This window comes from Falco naumanni, chromosome 1 (assembly GCF_017639655.2).
Source record: "Falco naumanni isolate bFalNau1 chromosome 1, bFalNau1.pat, whole genome shotgun sequence".
NCBI lineage: Eukaryota > Metazoa > Chordata > Aves > Falconiformes > Falconidae > Falco > Falco naumanni.
In genome coordinates this window covers 125,490,785-125,505,383 of record NC_054054.1, presented here as the reverse complement: position 1 = coordinate 125,505,383, position 14,599 = coordinate 125,490,785, and the positions used below count along the sequence as shown (strand labels likewise).

At 49.0% G+C, this 14,599-nt stretch overlaps 1 long non-coding RNA gene across 1 annotated transcript in view; it reads left to right on the top strand.

Moving 5' to 3' along the window:
• Positions 1-12,057, top strand: part of LOC121082533 — a 36,183-nt gene extending 24,126 nt beyond the window's left edge. Inside the window, exons 3-8 of the long non-coding RNA XR_005826055.1 lie at positions 861-1,981; positions 3,693-3,946; positions 5,203-5,249; positions 10,065-10,191; positions 10,350-10,470; positions 11,041-12,057. This is a non-coding gene — a long non-coding RNA (uncharacterized LOC121082533). The remainder of the gene's footprint in view (positions 1-860; positions 1,982-3,692; positions 3,947-5,202; positions 5,250-10,064; positions 10,192-10,349; positions 10,471-11,040) is intronic.
• Positions 12,058-14,599: the final 2,542 nt, after the last annotated feature.

Sequence of the window (14,599 nt, the reverse complement as noted above, 5' to 3'; positions counted from 1 at the left end):
CTCAGGGACGTCCCAACTGATGGCATGTGCTGGTAGGGAAGGAGGGGATGCTCACTTGTGCTGCAAGCCCAGGTTTGGGAATCAGTTAGCCTGATTAAGAGAGCGTTGCTATGGGCAGAGAGATGAATAGCCCGATTCTGGACTTCATTAGCCAAGAGCCTGAAATTGTTTCATGTGAACAAAAGGATTGCCCGGGACGTTAATCCCTTGCACCTGTCTAGCTTTGCTCAACCTCGCTCTGCCTCAGCCAGGGTTGCATCAGCAGACACGACACTGCAGGCAAGAAGAAACCAGCCGCAGCAGAAGAATTAACCATGCTTTTCACTCAACACACTCGTGGGATGGAGAGCCGAGCCATGCCAGATGGGTTTGAACTCCTGAGCGGGCAGAGGAGAACCTCGGCACCTCCTGGGCACATCCAGCCCGTGGGTTGGAGTGGTCTGGAGGGGGGAGGGGGGGGATGGGGTGGCTGTGCCCCCAGGGATGCCTGTCCCATCGCCGCAGCTCTGCACGCAGAAAGCACGGCAGAGCCTGGGCTCAGCACCGCTCCTGGCTCCAACTGCACCCTGCTTTCCCTTCCAAAAAGGAATGTTTTATTCCCCCTCCAAAATAATTGAAGAGCTTAAAAAAAGCAAGCAAACCGCTTGTCCCTTCGTGCCAATGGATGTTAATAATACCAGGAATACTGTTATCCTCTGGGCTATCATCATCTATAATACCTGCAGAAATCGCTTGGGTAGTTTTAATTATGTTTGTGCCTTTTCTTTCAGCTTTTGTTATCTCTTGGGTTCCTCAGGGCTGGGGGAAGGGTCACAGCATCGAAGTAACTTCTCTAAAGCGCCTTTGTTTTCCCTGCGCAGGTATTAAGTTGATGGCACAACAATCCCCAAGTACATTAGATTCGCTTTCCTGCCCACCCCTGCCTGAATGCAGAGCTTGTGCGTCCCCCGTGCACGGAGCGAGCCTGGCGTGGGCAGCCCGAGGAGCGGGCCCGCAGGAATGCAGGTGAACAGAGCCAAATTGTTCCAGCCGCGAGAAGAAGGGAAGAGAGAGGAAGAAGGAGAGAAAGGAAAAGCAAAGGAGAGAAGGAAGAGCTGGGAGGAGGGGAGTGGAAATAATCCTTGTCTGTGCGTGGTGGAATTTCTCTGGAGATATTTGCAGGGCAGTGTGGTTAAAAAAAAAAAAAAAAATCCTTAGAAAAATAATAAAACGTCCTGCCTTCCACACATACCCGTGAGGGGAGGTTTTTGTCAGTGGCCTCCATGGGAAAGTGATGTTCAAGAGAACAATTGCTGGGCTGTTGTACCGCGCCTGCCTCTATGAATGAAGCTTAAGAAAAGGTGTCCTTGGACTCTTGCTAAAACCCATCATCTTCTCCATTCCCTGCGTGTGCCCGCTCGCTGCCGCTGCCTCCTGAAACAGGCCAACAACTTATAAACAAAGCAGTATAAAAGATGAGATGGGAGTGCGCTCAGCCTCATTTCCTTGCCGGCAGCCGCCAGCTAGCTGCTCGTCCCTGCTGCACTGTGGTGGGGTGCCAGGGCTGCGGCTCGGTGGTCCCTGCTCTCTGGGGAGCTCTGGCATTGCAGAAAGCAAAGTTGAAGACAGAGGCGGGGGGAGGGGGGGCGGGGAAGCTGGTCCTGAATGGGGTCTTTGGGGCAACTTGTCCTTTGAGGTGGGCCAGGCAGTCCACGTGAGCAGCACAGGTGCTTTCTTGCTAAGGAGCAAATATCGGCCATGCCTCCACCTGGCGTGCTTGCGTGGCTTGCTGCAGCGTGCTCTGAGCTGCAAACTCACCGGTGAACACGAGGGTTTCTGTAGCACTGCAGGGACATGGTCCCTGTGACAGCCCCGTGTTGCTCCGGGGAGGCTGGATGTCCATGGTCTGCAGAGGAGCCCTGGGATCCCCACCACAGATGAAGAGGATGAAAAGGAAAAGCATGACTTTGGAATGGCTTCGCGTAAACCCTCGGGTGTGTAGGTATGTGTATGCCTCTATGTGTGTGTCTATGTGTGTAAGTGCAGCATGTGTGCCTTCCCGCTGTTCCTGGCCTGCCTGTATTATCTTCAGCCCATGCAAAGACTCTTAATACCTTTCTCCAACCTGGAATGGGAAGTAAATCAAGTTTTTCCTGCTGAGAGTTTAGCTTGTTCAAAGGATGAACTATAGGAGACCATAGTTTGTCAGGAGACCATATAGCTGCATAGGGTTTCAGCAGCATTGCTGTTGGATCCTCTCTCTAAGCGTGTCTTCTGGAGCAGGACTGAGGGATGGAGCTGCAGGGGTCCAGGGGGAGGAATGGTGGTGGCAGAGTGTCACCTGGTGCCTTCCCATCCTTACTGAGCTTTCCTCTCCGGTGTGCTCTGGTTTGTTAAAGGGTTTGACTCATTTCCTGAAGTTCAGCAGGTATTCAGAAAAGATACAAGTAAAATAAAAGCTTTATTAATGACATAAAATACAGATTGGTGTCGTCCGTGTGCAGGTAAGCAGCAGAGTGTACTATAGACTGTGCAAGTGCAAAGCTTTTATGTAATATAAAGCACAAAATTTATGGTGGTTGTAGTTTGGGGCCTTGCATATGTTTTTGGCTAAGAAGAATTTAAGTTGCAATGAACATTTAGAACTTCAAGATTTTTTAAATATCTCCTTGTAGATTTTGAATATTTTTTCTTTTCTTCTGATATCTGTTACTTGGTGTTTACTCAGTGATGGTGCCTGTCAGTGCTGCACTTTGTGTAACCTATTTCTGCAAAATAGTGAGGTTAAAGTTGTTAGAAATGTGTGTCCTCATTAGCAGAATGGAGGGATGACCCTGGGCACCTAGGAAAGCCTGGCCTGGGGGTTAAACACAGGCTCAGGTTCAAAAAAAATATTTTCCATTTCTGCTTATGTCTTGTGCTCACGGCAGAATACGTCACATGTCTCTCTGCCTCAGTTTCCTATCTATTCAAGAAGAATTACGATAATTATGGACACTCCCAGCAGTGGTGAGATAGGGGCGGTGGGCAGAGTCTGTGCGGTAAGCGTTGACGTGTTCACTTGGGCGGTAGCGATGGAGCTGCAGTTACTGAAGTGCCTCAGGGGATCGCACTGGATCTGCGCTGTGCTGAATCCAAAGGATCTGTTCTGAGCACCACAATGAACAGAAACTGGTAGTGAATGAATCAGAGGTGGAGGGAAAAAACAATTTCCTTTGAGTTTGTCATTGGTAGGTGTTGGGGGGAAAGTCTCCCGTTGGTTTTGTTAAAAAAAGAGAAAGAAGCAGATGTAAAGGATGCTTCTCACACCGGATCTGCTAAAATACCGCATGCAGCGCTAAGCTGAGAAATCATCTGTCATCACACTCCCATACCTAAAATCTACTCAGGCCATAAGCTCTTCAGGGCAGGAGCACCTTATCCCTTTGGTGCTACTTGCCGGGTGCAGTGCACCACAGCTGTGTAGCTGGTCACACCTCGAGGAGCAGCAATGCCATCTCAGAGCAGCATCGCTGCCTAAGGCAGCTGCCGCTTGCGCCCAGGGGCAGCGTTGCAGGGGTGGGGGATAACGCCTCCCCACTGGGAACCAGATGTTGGCAGGAGTTTATTTTTCCCTCTATACAACAGTGGGCATCCCTTACCTGATACCTGGCGAGTGGGTTTCGTTCTCACAACGGCCGATAAAGTTAAAACAACCTTTTTCTGTTTTACAGGGAAGAAACCAAATCGGAGGAGCAGCTGTGGGACTTGTGCAGCCCCCTGTGAAAAATGGGAGAGACCACGGAAAGGAGAAAAGCCACCGGGTTCCACTCCAGCCCCTAGTTTTTCCCTTTATAGCTGGAGGGCTGAAGAACAGGCACAAACAGCACAGCTAAGCGGCCGAGAGCCCTGCTGCCCTGTCCAGCCTTGCTGCACCCCTGGCAGCTCCTCTGGCCGAAGCAGGTTGGACCCACGTCTGGCACGTGGGGTGGGTGCAATGTGGACCTGAGGCTGATGCTGGCTCGTTGCCATTTTCTGTTGGCCAATAACTCCAATATTATTCTTCTGTAGTGTATTTATTTACTTCCCCCCGCCCCTGCCCCGCTGGAGAACAGGCAGCACTGTGAGAGAGTTGAGGGATTTGCTGCAGAGTGGGTTGGGTGACAAGGGGAGCCCAACTGGCAGAAGCCCGAGGCTGTCATAAAAGAAACTGAAACAGGAGTGTTAACGCTTTAGTTGAGTTATGGAGAAATGGGTTTACTGTTTGAGAAGAAATTGCGAGAGTAATACACCTGGGAGCATGCTGCGTCCCTTCAGAAGCTTGGGAGCAAGTGGAGGCTGGAAGGATGCTTGGGAGCACTGGGGGTGTGTGTGCAGAGAGATGCAGAACTGCAGATAATTTCAGCTGGAAAGGACCTCTGCAGGTCTCCAGTCCAACCCCACTCAGAGCGGGGCCACCCATGTTGGGCTGCTTAGGGCATGTGCAGTTGAGGTCTGAGTATCTACGAGGATGGAGATCCCACCACTTCTGTGGTCATCAGGATGGTATCTGACCACCCTGATGGTGAAAACAATTTGTCCTAATGCCTGTGACCACTGTCTCCTGTCCTGTCCAAGAGCAGCCTGGCTCTATCTTCTCTGTACCCTCGAATCAGACAGTTGAAGACAGCAATAACTCACCCCCTTTCTAAGGCCAATCAAACCCAGTTCTCTCAGCTTGTCCCCTCCTCTCTTGATGTCTTCTACTGGACTCAAGCCAGTGTGTCCATGCCTGTCTAGTACAGGGGTCGCCCAAGACTGGGCAAGGTACTGCAGGTGTTGCAGACAGCGAACTGGCTTGGGTGGGCTGCACGGGGCTCTGTCCTCCTCTCTGTTTCACAGCTCCAGTTCTTCCAGACACTAAATGACATGCTGGCAATGGCAGCCCTTGTGTGTACTTGAATCTGTGATGCTTGACATTGTTGCATCATGTCACATGGAGGAGGAAAGGAGATGTCCTCTAGTTTAGGTTTCTCAATCCACATGATCCTTCAGCTGGTGCCTACCTGCACCACATGGACTTGGAGTGTTTGGGTTTGGTGTTCTGGTCTAGTTCCTGATGCCTTTAGGAGAACATCTTCAGCCAGCGTGGTCCTCTGCTGGCACGAGTCAGGTTAACTCCACTCAAGTCAAAAGCTCCTAGAACAACAGTCTGCTGGGAATTATGAATAAATGCAAATAGTGTTTGTTTGATTTACTTTTCAGGTCTGGCCAGGAAACCTTCAAGTAGCAGCACTTTCCCTTTTAAGCAGGTAAGTGCTTTTTTAAAACATACACGGGAATGTCTGTGCTTCTCTGTTTATCACTATAAATCTTTCTGTGCCTGAGCTTTTAAATAACCATTTGCACAGTAACTTCATGCTCCTGAAATTCATGAATGTGAGGAGCTGATGGACCGAGCAGCTGCCGTACATGATGGGACACCTACTCCAAATGGGAGAGGGGGAGAGAAACCACGTGGGGAAGCGGGTGATGGGGAGGAGAATGGGGCTGGAGGAGACCTGAACACGCAGTAGATGATGGTTGAATCTCTGGTCCAGGCTGGGGGGCTGATCCCCGGTGCTGATGCATGGGAGGTGGGGATATTGGTTCACGGGAGATTTATTTCATCTGGGGAATCTGAGCTGTTGGGGTGAATGCGAACGTAAGGAACTTCTCTGGGAAAAGATGGCGAATGACCAAATCAGCTGAGATTTTTGGCTGAACTGTTTTGTTCTAAAATTCTATAATTTTTTTTAAAAGTTGGTGGGGTTTTTTTTGTTTAGTATTCATTTTTTCAACATTTTTCCATAAAAGGCAGGAGCTTTTTCAGGGGAGGGGGAGAAGTAATCCAACCTCCAATTTTCTGTCCCAAACCAGTTTTGACCAGCCATACCAACAATGTAATCATCAGAGAGTTTTTTTACCCCCCCTTCCTTAGCAAACAGCAAGCCAAGTATCATTTAAAAAAAAAAAAAATCACCAATAAAAAAAACATAGCAGCCTTTTGCCATCCATGGCTGGTGTATTTTTCCTTTGGAAGTTGGCCACCCCAAGCACACACAGGGCTCTGTGTGAGCCTCCCTCACCCTCCGAGAGAGCAGAGGAGAAAAACTCCCTGTGACTTGGATGGGTTCCTTATGGGGGGAGGTGGGCTGGCGGGGAGGGGGGCGAGCGCGAGGCAGCGTTTTGAACTAAGTTCCTTTTTCTATTTTATTTAGATTAGGTTCTGCTCAGCAGGGTGATTTCTTAATTAGAGCAGCCCAGTCTTGCAGGCCTGTCGCTCCAGACCCCTGCTCTGCCTTCTTAAGTTTCACGAGGGAAGTTGTCGTGCCTGATTTCCTGAGCTCTAATATTCGAGCAGTGTGCGGTGATTTCAATGGGAGGAAAAGACATGTAATTTAATCGTCTTTATTAGATTTTGGGCGAAGGAGGGGGCAAAGCAGTAGGAACCGTGTCCTCTGCTTGTCTCTTGACTTTCTCTTCTGCTTCTAGTGGCCAGAGATGAGATTTCAGGGGAGAAGCAGCAGAAAATCAGTGATCCTAAAAGACCATGTAGTGATGGACTTTTTGTCCTGAGGTTACGAGGTTTTCCTGAGCTGTAGCTGTTATCTCAGTCCCAGGCAGATCCGTGACCCTGCATGGATCTACCATGGGGTTATTAATGGCAAGCTGTGATTAAAACTTTGATTTTTAATTCTCTTGGTTACGTGAAAGGGAATTCCGTCCCTCCAAAGGGTGTTGCTGGAGTGGGGTGAGAGGCTGGTGGAATGGGTTCAAGCAGAGTAAATGGGGAAGCAAAAAGTGGAATTTTGTGAATTTCAGGTGTTTTCTGGGAATCCGAGGTAGGCAGGCAGCGTGTTCCCGGGGGGAGCCTACCTCTGCCGGGAACGTGGTATCGCCAGTGTGCCACGGGCACAGCTCTGTGCAGCTCTCTCTTCCAGATAGCAGGTGAGAGCTTCCCCCAGCCCCCTTGGGCCAAGGCAGGGAAAAGTTATAAGAACAAAAATGGGGGGATTTTTTTGAAACTAGAGGTGGCGAGGAAAAAAAAGGCTTCATTCCACGGTAGTGGCTCAGGGGGTTGATTCTTCCTGTCATCCTTGCTAGGCAGAGGCGATGTGGGACGGCAGCAGGGATGTGCTGAGGGGCACTGGGACCTCTGTGTTAAGGTGGATGGTGGAGGAAGAAATATGCCTGCGCCAAGACCTGTTCGTGCTGACTGCCTGCACATACACACCATATATGCCCAGCCTTTACTTAGTGTAAATCAACGCTAAGCCACTGATACCAGTGAGGCTGGGCTATTTTAGCCACCGAGAGCCTAGCCTTCTGTATCATATGCACTCAGCTGTGACTTCGTAGCTTAAAAAATATTAAGCAATGCTCAGTGGGGAGCAAGGGGTGTCACATTCACATTTAATTCAAATGAAATAAAATTCTGGATTTTTTTAATAAATCCATTTTATGGCTGGAACAATAGCGAAAGAAGACCTGGAGACACCGTATTCTCTCCCTCTTACCACATGGGTTTGAGTTATTATTTTTCTAGCTGGCCTTATGAAAGGCTGCCGTGGAGGATGGGAGAGGTTTATAACTCAGTAATGGGCTTCTCGCCTCAAAGTGGTTCCAGTCGCTCTCAGCTGGGTTTGAATGGGATGGTTTTGATTACCTGCCATCAGCGTGCGAGAGCCCATTGTGATTGTGGGCAGCACCTTTGCAGTGGGCAGCAAACGAGTGCGGGGTGCTGCGGGTGCAAATGGGGTGATGCTGAGCCATGGAGGAGCTGAAGCACAGGTGGCTGCTCGCACCCTCCTGGTACAGGTGATGCTTGGGGAGAAAAGCATCTCCTGCATTATCTGAGTTTGGCAGTAACTTTAAAAAAAGCCCCCTTGTTTGGCTGAGGGGGTCACTTTGCATTTGAAGAAGGACCTGCATCACTGCAGCTGTGACTGTATCAGGATGGTGTGTTTAAAGTGTTGCATTTGGTGGGTTGCATGGTCTTAATCATGGGTTTTAGCAGCTATTTATCTGCCTTTGCTGTATCTCCCCACGTGCAGCTGCTCTGTGGGCAGCAGTGCTGCGGTGGAGCTGGCTCCCTCGTTTATTCAAGGAGGAAGAATTACTTGGAAAGCTGCTGCTTTGGGGATGGTGATGTGAGTCAGTAAACCACTGCATTGTCGCCTGTGGCACAGCAAGGATGGTGGCTCTGGGGGGTGGGGTATGGTGAGCAGTGGAGAGTGAGGTTTGTTGTGATGCTGGTGCAACGGGAGAGTCACTTGCCAGATTTAGGGAGTATTGTTAGGTCTCGGGGAAGACTTTGTGTAAATGCTGTGTGGGATGTGCTTGTCTGAGGACATATTCACAGTCCTTCCCCCTGCTCCCCTGGCGTGGGAGCCAGCACAAAGCTGCCCTGTGGAGCAGGGATGCTTTTCTACGAGGTGTTGCTTGAAAAGCCCATGATACGCTGTCCCCAGGCAGGCAGGCTGTGAAAGCAGCTGCAGGTGCCAGGGAAAACTTCTGCTAGTACATCTTACCTGTGTGTCTGCATCATGGAGGGACCAAAAAAAACCCCACTACTGCCGGTAAAATAAGTTCCTTCAGTTGTAAGCTGTGTTTTGGGGGGAGGCTGGAGCAGCTTGGTGCTTGGAAAGCAGCATGCCTCACGAGAGAGAGAAAGAAATTACAAATTAAAACCAGAAAGCCCTTTTCCCTCCATCTCCTGATGCCTTGATTCAAGGTATGCATAATCATAATCATTATTTTTAAGGGCAGCCCCCCTCCACCTCCCAGGGTCTATGTTATCTCTAGAACCACCCTCTGACTTTTTATTAAAAAAAAAAGTCAGAGGACACTGGAGAGAAACTGTATCTGCTGGGAGGGAGGCAGCTTCAACCCCTCCTCCTCCTCCCTGAGACCATCCGAGCTGCAGGGGTAGGAAAGGAAGAGGAGGGAGTGATGAAGGTCACCTTCCGCTGCCCCGGGAAGGTAACGAACCCCACGCAAAGGCCCAGGTCGAGCTCTCCAGAGTCATTATCGCAACAGGCTGCGAAAGGTTAGGGAGGAAAGAGCTTTTCGGAAGTCTTTGCCCACTAATTGATTGCGAAGAGCGGAAGGAAGGATGTATCGAAAAAAGCAAAAGCCCCTGCGCTGTTTGTGACCCCCTCCCCCCTTCCCCAAACGTGCCCAGCCAGGAGGCAGCAGGTTGTAGTTTTGACTGTAACAAAGAAGAAGGGAAATCAGATTCAACAGGAGCAGGGTCTCCTTTCAGTCTAATGGCAGATGTGGAAAATGTTTTCCAGCATCATTAGAAAGGATGAAAAGCCCTAAAGGCTGGCTGGTGCCCTGTCCCTGCCTGGTGAGGAGCGCAGGGGGGACGGCTGCACCGGCTGCCCTGGCTGCTGCCTGCAGCTCTTGGCACGTAGCACAGCATGCCTCCAGCTCGCCTTGCCTTGCCTGCTGGCACCTATGCCAGTGTGCTCCAGCCCCTCCGAGCCACACGCGGTGGTCCTTTAGGGTAAAAGCTGCCCCAGCATGAGTAGATGCTCATGTAATGCATGGACCAGGGGGCTGCTCTGATAAAACCCCATGTGAGAATGTAAGTGATGGTTTTAGCGTGAGTGGGTGGGAGTTGTGCCCACAGCATTTGCAGCTAGGTTTGCAGCTAGGCTGGAGCCGGGATGAAGCACTGAAATGCCGGTTTGAGTCACCCTCAGCCCATGCACAGACAAAATGCGCTGCAGCCACAGCACAGGGGCTGAGCTCTCAATACCCATCTATGGGCTGAAATACGAGGGGATTAGTACAGAGCTTTTCTAAGAATTCTCCTTCCCTGCAGTGCATCAGCCCATATGTTTCTGCAGCCTTGAGACCGGCCCATGGACAAGGTCTCAAGATGTTTGCCAGGGAAATCCAAAGTACTAGGTGCTCCATGGGGTCCCTGGGGTGGGCTGCCTTGCATGGACTGGATGGAGGCTGGAGAGGAGATTTCTCCTTCTGGTTTAGCCTTAGAGAAGCTGCTCAGCAATGTGCACTTAGGGGGACTGTTTGAGAAGGAAGTCCTTGCAATGATTGGGGCTTTCTGGCCATAGGTGAGATGGTGCCCAGAAATGAAAGGCAGCTGCAGAATTTGCCTCCTCCGAAGACTGGATGAAACCAGAGCGCTTTAAGACAACACAGCGCAAGAATCAATCCGCTCAAGTGGCACCAAAGGGTTGTGTAAGTATGTTGAGTATCTCCTGCAACAACATTGTGTCAGTATCTACACCAGGAAGTCTAATTTCCTACTTCCTAATCAAGTTCTTTGAAAAGAAAACAGACAATAAATGCCATCCTCTAACCGCTACCTCTTCTAAACCTTTCCGTCTGCCTTCCAGACCCAGGAGAAAATGCAGTGAAAGAGATGAGCCGGGCTTCTGGGGAGCGACATCTTTGTCAATGCTAATGAGTGAATCCTGGTGCAGCCTCAGGACAGTAACTATCATCATTGTTATGCTGGTAAGGAAGGAAAAAAAAAAAAAAAGCTGACAGGATTTGCCCAAGTCACCTGGATAAAATTGGGAACACTCCCTGACCGATCAGGAACAGACTGAGACTGGAAACCAGTTGCCTTGATGCCTTGCTCTAACCACTAGACGACCCACCCTGTATGAGCAAACGGAATAAAATTTGAAAGAAAACAAAAATCTGACTTGAAAAATGTGTTCCGCATAGAACCAGAATGTTCAGCGGAGAAAAAAGGATGCAGTCCAAAGTTTTACTTCCAGGCAAACATTTCAAAATGGACTTATAATGTACCCTTTCATTTAGATTTTATATGAAGGTTTTACTTGAACTTGTAATGAAGATGGAAAAATCCGAGGTTACCATGGCTACTGGCACTTTGCCTAATACACTCAAATCTTTTTCCCCTAATAAAATAGATTTCAGACCCCCCCCCTATAAAAAGGGAAGAGTTAAAGACCCTATAAACAACTGTAGGACTAAGAATACTATTCCCTGTAAAGCAGGTTCTGAACATCACGGCAAGGTAATTATGTTAATTCTTTTTTTCTCCTCACCAATTAGGCCCCCAAAAACCAGAGTCCAGCTCTAGATGGTTCTCCTGCTGGTAACTAGGAAAATACCAGGAATGAGAAAATTGAGGAGTGGCGAACGAAGTGCCTGGTACTCTTTCTGGGACGTTCTCCTGTTGGTTGGAAATGTAGGAAGAAACCTGGTTATTTTCATGGCTCTTGCGGTCTGCAGCTCCATCCCAGCTGTGACGGACCCTCTTGGGAGGTATTTCAGTTGTGCTGGGTTCTGCTCAGCACTCATGCTAGCAAAATTCAAGACAGCTCAGGCTCCCCGGTGCTGTACAGCAGTTGCTGCTGGTGAGATGATGCCTATTTGACCTAAATCAAGGACTGGACTTGAGATCTTGTTTGGTTAGCATATACATTTTTATGGTTTGGGTCTTGGCTGGGGGACGGAGCTTGATGCACACCTTGGATATAGGAGGCAGAAAACAGCTGGGAAGAGGTAGAAGAGGCAGCTTGTAGCCATCTCCTCCTGACTATTTGCAGCTCCCTGGCTGAGCCAGGAGAGTTGGATCCAGCAATGCTGTTCTTCAGCTTGGGCTGCTGCTTCTTCCTGGTGTCCCTTCAGGTACATGTTCTTTGTTGGCAGGAGCAGAGGCTCTGGCCATTCCCTTGTCCTTTGCAGAGCAGGTCTCTTCTTTCCCTGATGAATTCTGATGGGCTTTTGTAGCTTTTGCTGTTGCAATTTCCCCTGGAGATCTTGGTGGGAGCTGATTTGGGCCATGCAGGAAGGTGGCTGGGCTTTGAGGTCTTCTCAGAGGAGACTGAGGATGCTGAAGTTTCAGGGATGTGGATGGCCAGTGTGTGCACATAGCTGTCACTGGGGCTGGTTGAAAAATGGTTGTGACATTTATGTGGGTAGGAGACAGGCACAGGCTGTGGAGATGAATGATAAAACCCTGTGGAGTTGTCCTGGCCCTGTCCCTGACAGGGAGGTGGAAGGAACCGCTGATGCTCTTGTTCTCTTCAGGCTTTCGGGGGATCCTTTTAATGCAGCAGCTCTTTGGCTTTTGAAAGTGGTGGCTGTCCGCCAGCCCGATTTATTTTAAACATGTGTTTCTGATTTGAAAATGTCCAGATCTTGAAATCTTTAATCTTCTCACACCTAGGGATTTTTTTTTTGTTTTGTTTTTGTAAAAGGCTGAACCACGTGCACAGGATAATGGTTAAAAAGCAATACAGACTATTTAAAAAAAAAAAAAAGAGAAACAGTAAAAAATAATAAAAAACCCCAGCTGGCAGTCTTGTATTATCAAAGCAAGATGCAGCATGGTGATTCAGTGATGCCAACAAATAAGGCTTTTGTTTGTCTCACCACCGTAATCACCGATGAAACTCCCTGAACTTAGTGCTGAAAAAGATCCTAATGGATCCCTCCCAGATGAAAAAATCCCCAAAGCATTTGTAAGGCTGAAGCAGGTTGTCTTCCCTTATGTTTAAATCCAGTCCAGTTCTGGTGTAAAACTGGAAGGGTTGGGTCTCCCAGCTGCTGAAGGCTCAGCAGGGCAGGAAGGCTTTCCTCCTTGACCTGGGATTTGGGAAGGTCGCTTGATCTTCCCTGCCTCTGCCATGGAGGCGGAGAGGGGAGGAGGTCAGGTCAGCCCGGGGAAACCTCTCCTGGGGAGGGGACAGGAAGGACTCGGACATGAATCACAGGGAGGACTTCAAAGGAGGTTCCTCCCCTCCCAGCACAGGAGGAACAGCTCGGGATGAGCCCTGCTCCACGCCGAGAGTCCCCAGGACGTTTTGCATTAGTAGCATATGATGGAAATCAAAACTGACAGATTTAAAATGTGCAAGGGGAAAAAACTTTTTTATAGCAACCTACAATTAACGTGCGGCTCAAAGGGGCTATATATACAAACGTCTAACCAAAGACACTTGCTGCAGAAGGATGTTTTTTTCTGGCATATGGCTTATTTAAGATCTAAACAAGTGATTAAACTTTTAGCTCTGCAGAAATGCTCATCACTTGCCAAACTGTTCTGGGAGTGCTACTGCTGGCTTCTGCAGCCTCCCTCCTGCTGCATTTTCATGCTCGTTTGCGTGCTGCTCCTTGCACTGCTGTAGCCTCTGGTGCAAAGGTCTGGGCAGAACAGAGTTTAATTCAAAGCGTGTCTGATAGATGGTGTCAACAGCTGCCTTGCGTTCTCTCCTCCACCATCCAGAAACATCCCTCTGGCCCCTGAGCACATCGCACTGTTCTGCTGCTGCCTGTGCGGTTGGTATGGATTGATGCTGAGAGAGGATAAGTGCGAGGTGCTGTGTACCTTTGGCGGTACAGCTCTGCAGCCCATGTGGACACAGCAGCCAGCATCTTCCTGTACATCTCCTGGGGATGGTGGGAGGAGAGAGCCATGTCCATGTTCCCTCCATGATACACACATGGATTGGGGATGCTGCTTCTTCCTCCTTCCCATTTCACTGCGGCTCTCCTCACAGCAGAAGGGCTTTTAAATGTCTCCCTGTGCACAAAGAGTTAAGGGGACTGTGCAGCTCTGAAGATAAGAAACAGATGATAAAGGTTAGAGGACGGATCCCATTTCCATTATGCAGCCTATAAATGCAAACTAATTAGAATGCAGCCTTGTTTCCAAGAAAATGCAAAGAAAGGAAAAAGCAAAAAAAAAAAATATATCCCCCTTTCCTCCCCAGGAAAGAAGCCGACTGAGCACCAAGGGGCTGAGAATATGGAATAACTCAGCTTAGAGCTGGAAAATACACATCAGCCAAAGCGTGCAAGTGGAAGATTGTTCCTTAGCGCTTTCCTGGGAGTGCTGGGAGGTGGCTGAGGAGGTGCTGGGCTGTCCCAGCCCTCTCCTGGGAAAAAAACTTTGGGATTTACCCTATTCCAGCTGCCCTGTGGGTCTGGTAGCAGCTGATTCCTGCCTAGGTCGGACCCAATGCTTCATTGTGTTGGTCTAACACTTAGCTGCAGAAGGGTGGGAATTAAAGCAAACACGGTGGGTTTTGGTGTGCTGTGAGATTTTAGAGCACCAAATGCAGGAGGCTAGCACAGATTCAGTGGAGTTGTTGCCATTTAAAAAGAAAGCACTTCAGTGTGTGCTAGTTACACATGTTTATTGCTATTTACACTGACACACATACCTGCTGGGCTCTTGTCTTACTAAGGCAGAAGGGAAGCATGCCCCTAAGATTTTTGCTGACCTGGTGCCTAGGGTGTTTTTGGCAAAAAGGGTCTAAATACCAGTTATTTCTGGGACTTTAACGCCACCTATCCTTAACCATTCCCTGAGAAAAGAGTGTAGGGAGCTTACCTAGTGACTTAGAGACACGCTGCAGTTTCCCTCTGCGGATCAGCTCAATGGGGCTGTATGACCACCATTGAGTTTAATTTTTTTCTTTTGTTTTCTTTTTCTTTTAAACTTTATTTTTTCTCTCCTCTGCAGTTCATTAGCATCTTCCCTTTCCTTGCTTGCTTTCCCCCCCCTTGCTTTCTTCTGGAACCTAGAAGTATTTCACTGTGGCTTGCCAAACGATTTCTATCTCAGTGAAAAAGAACTTGCTATTTCCTGAAAACCTACCAC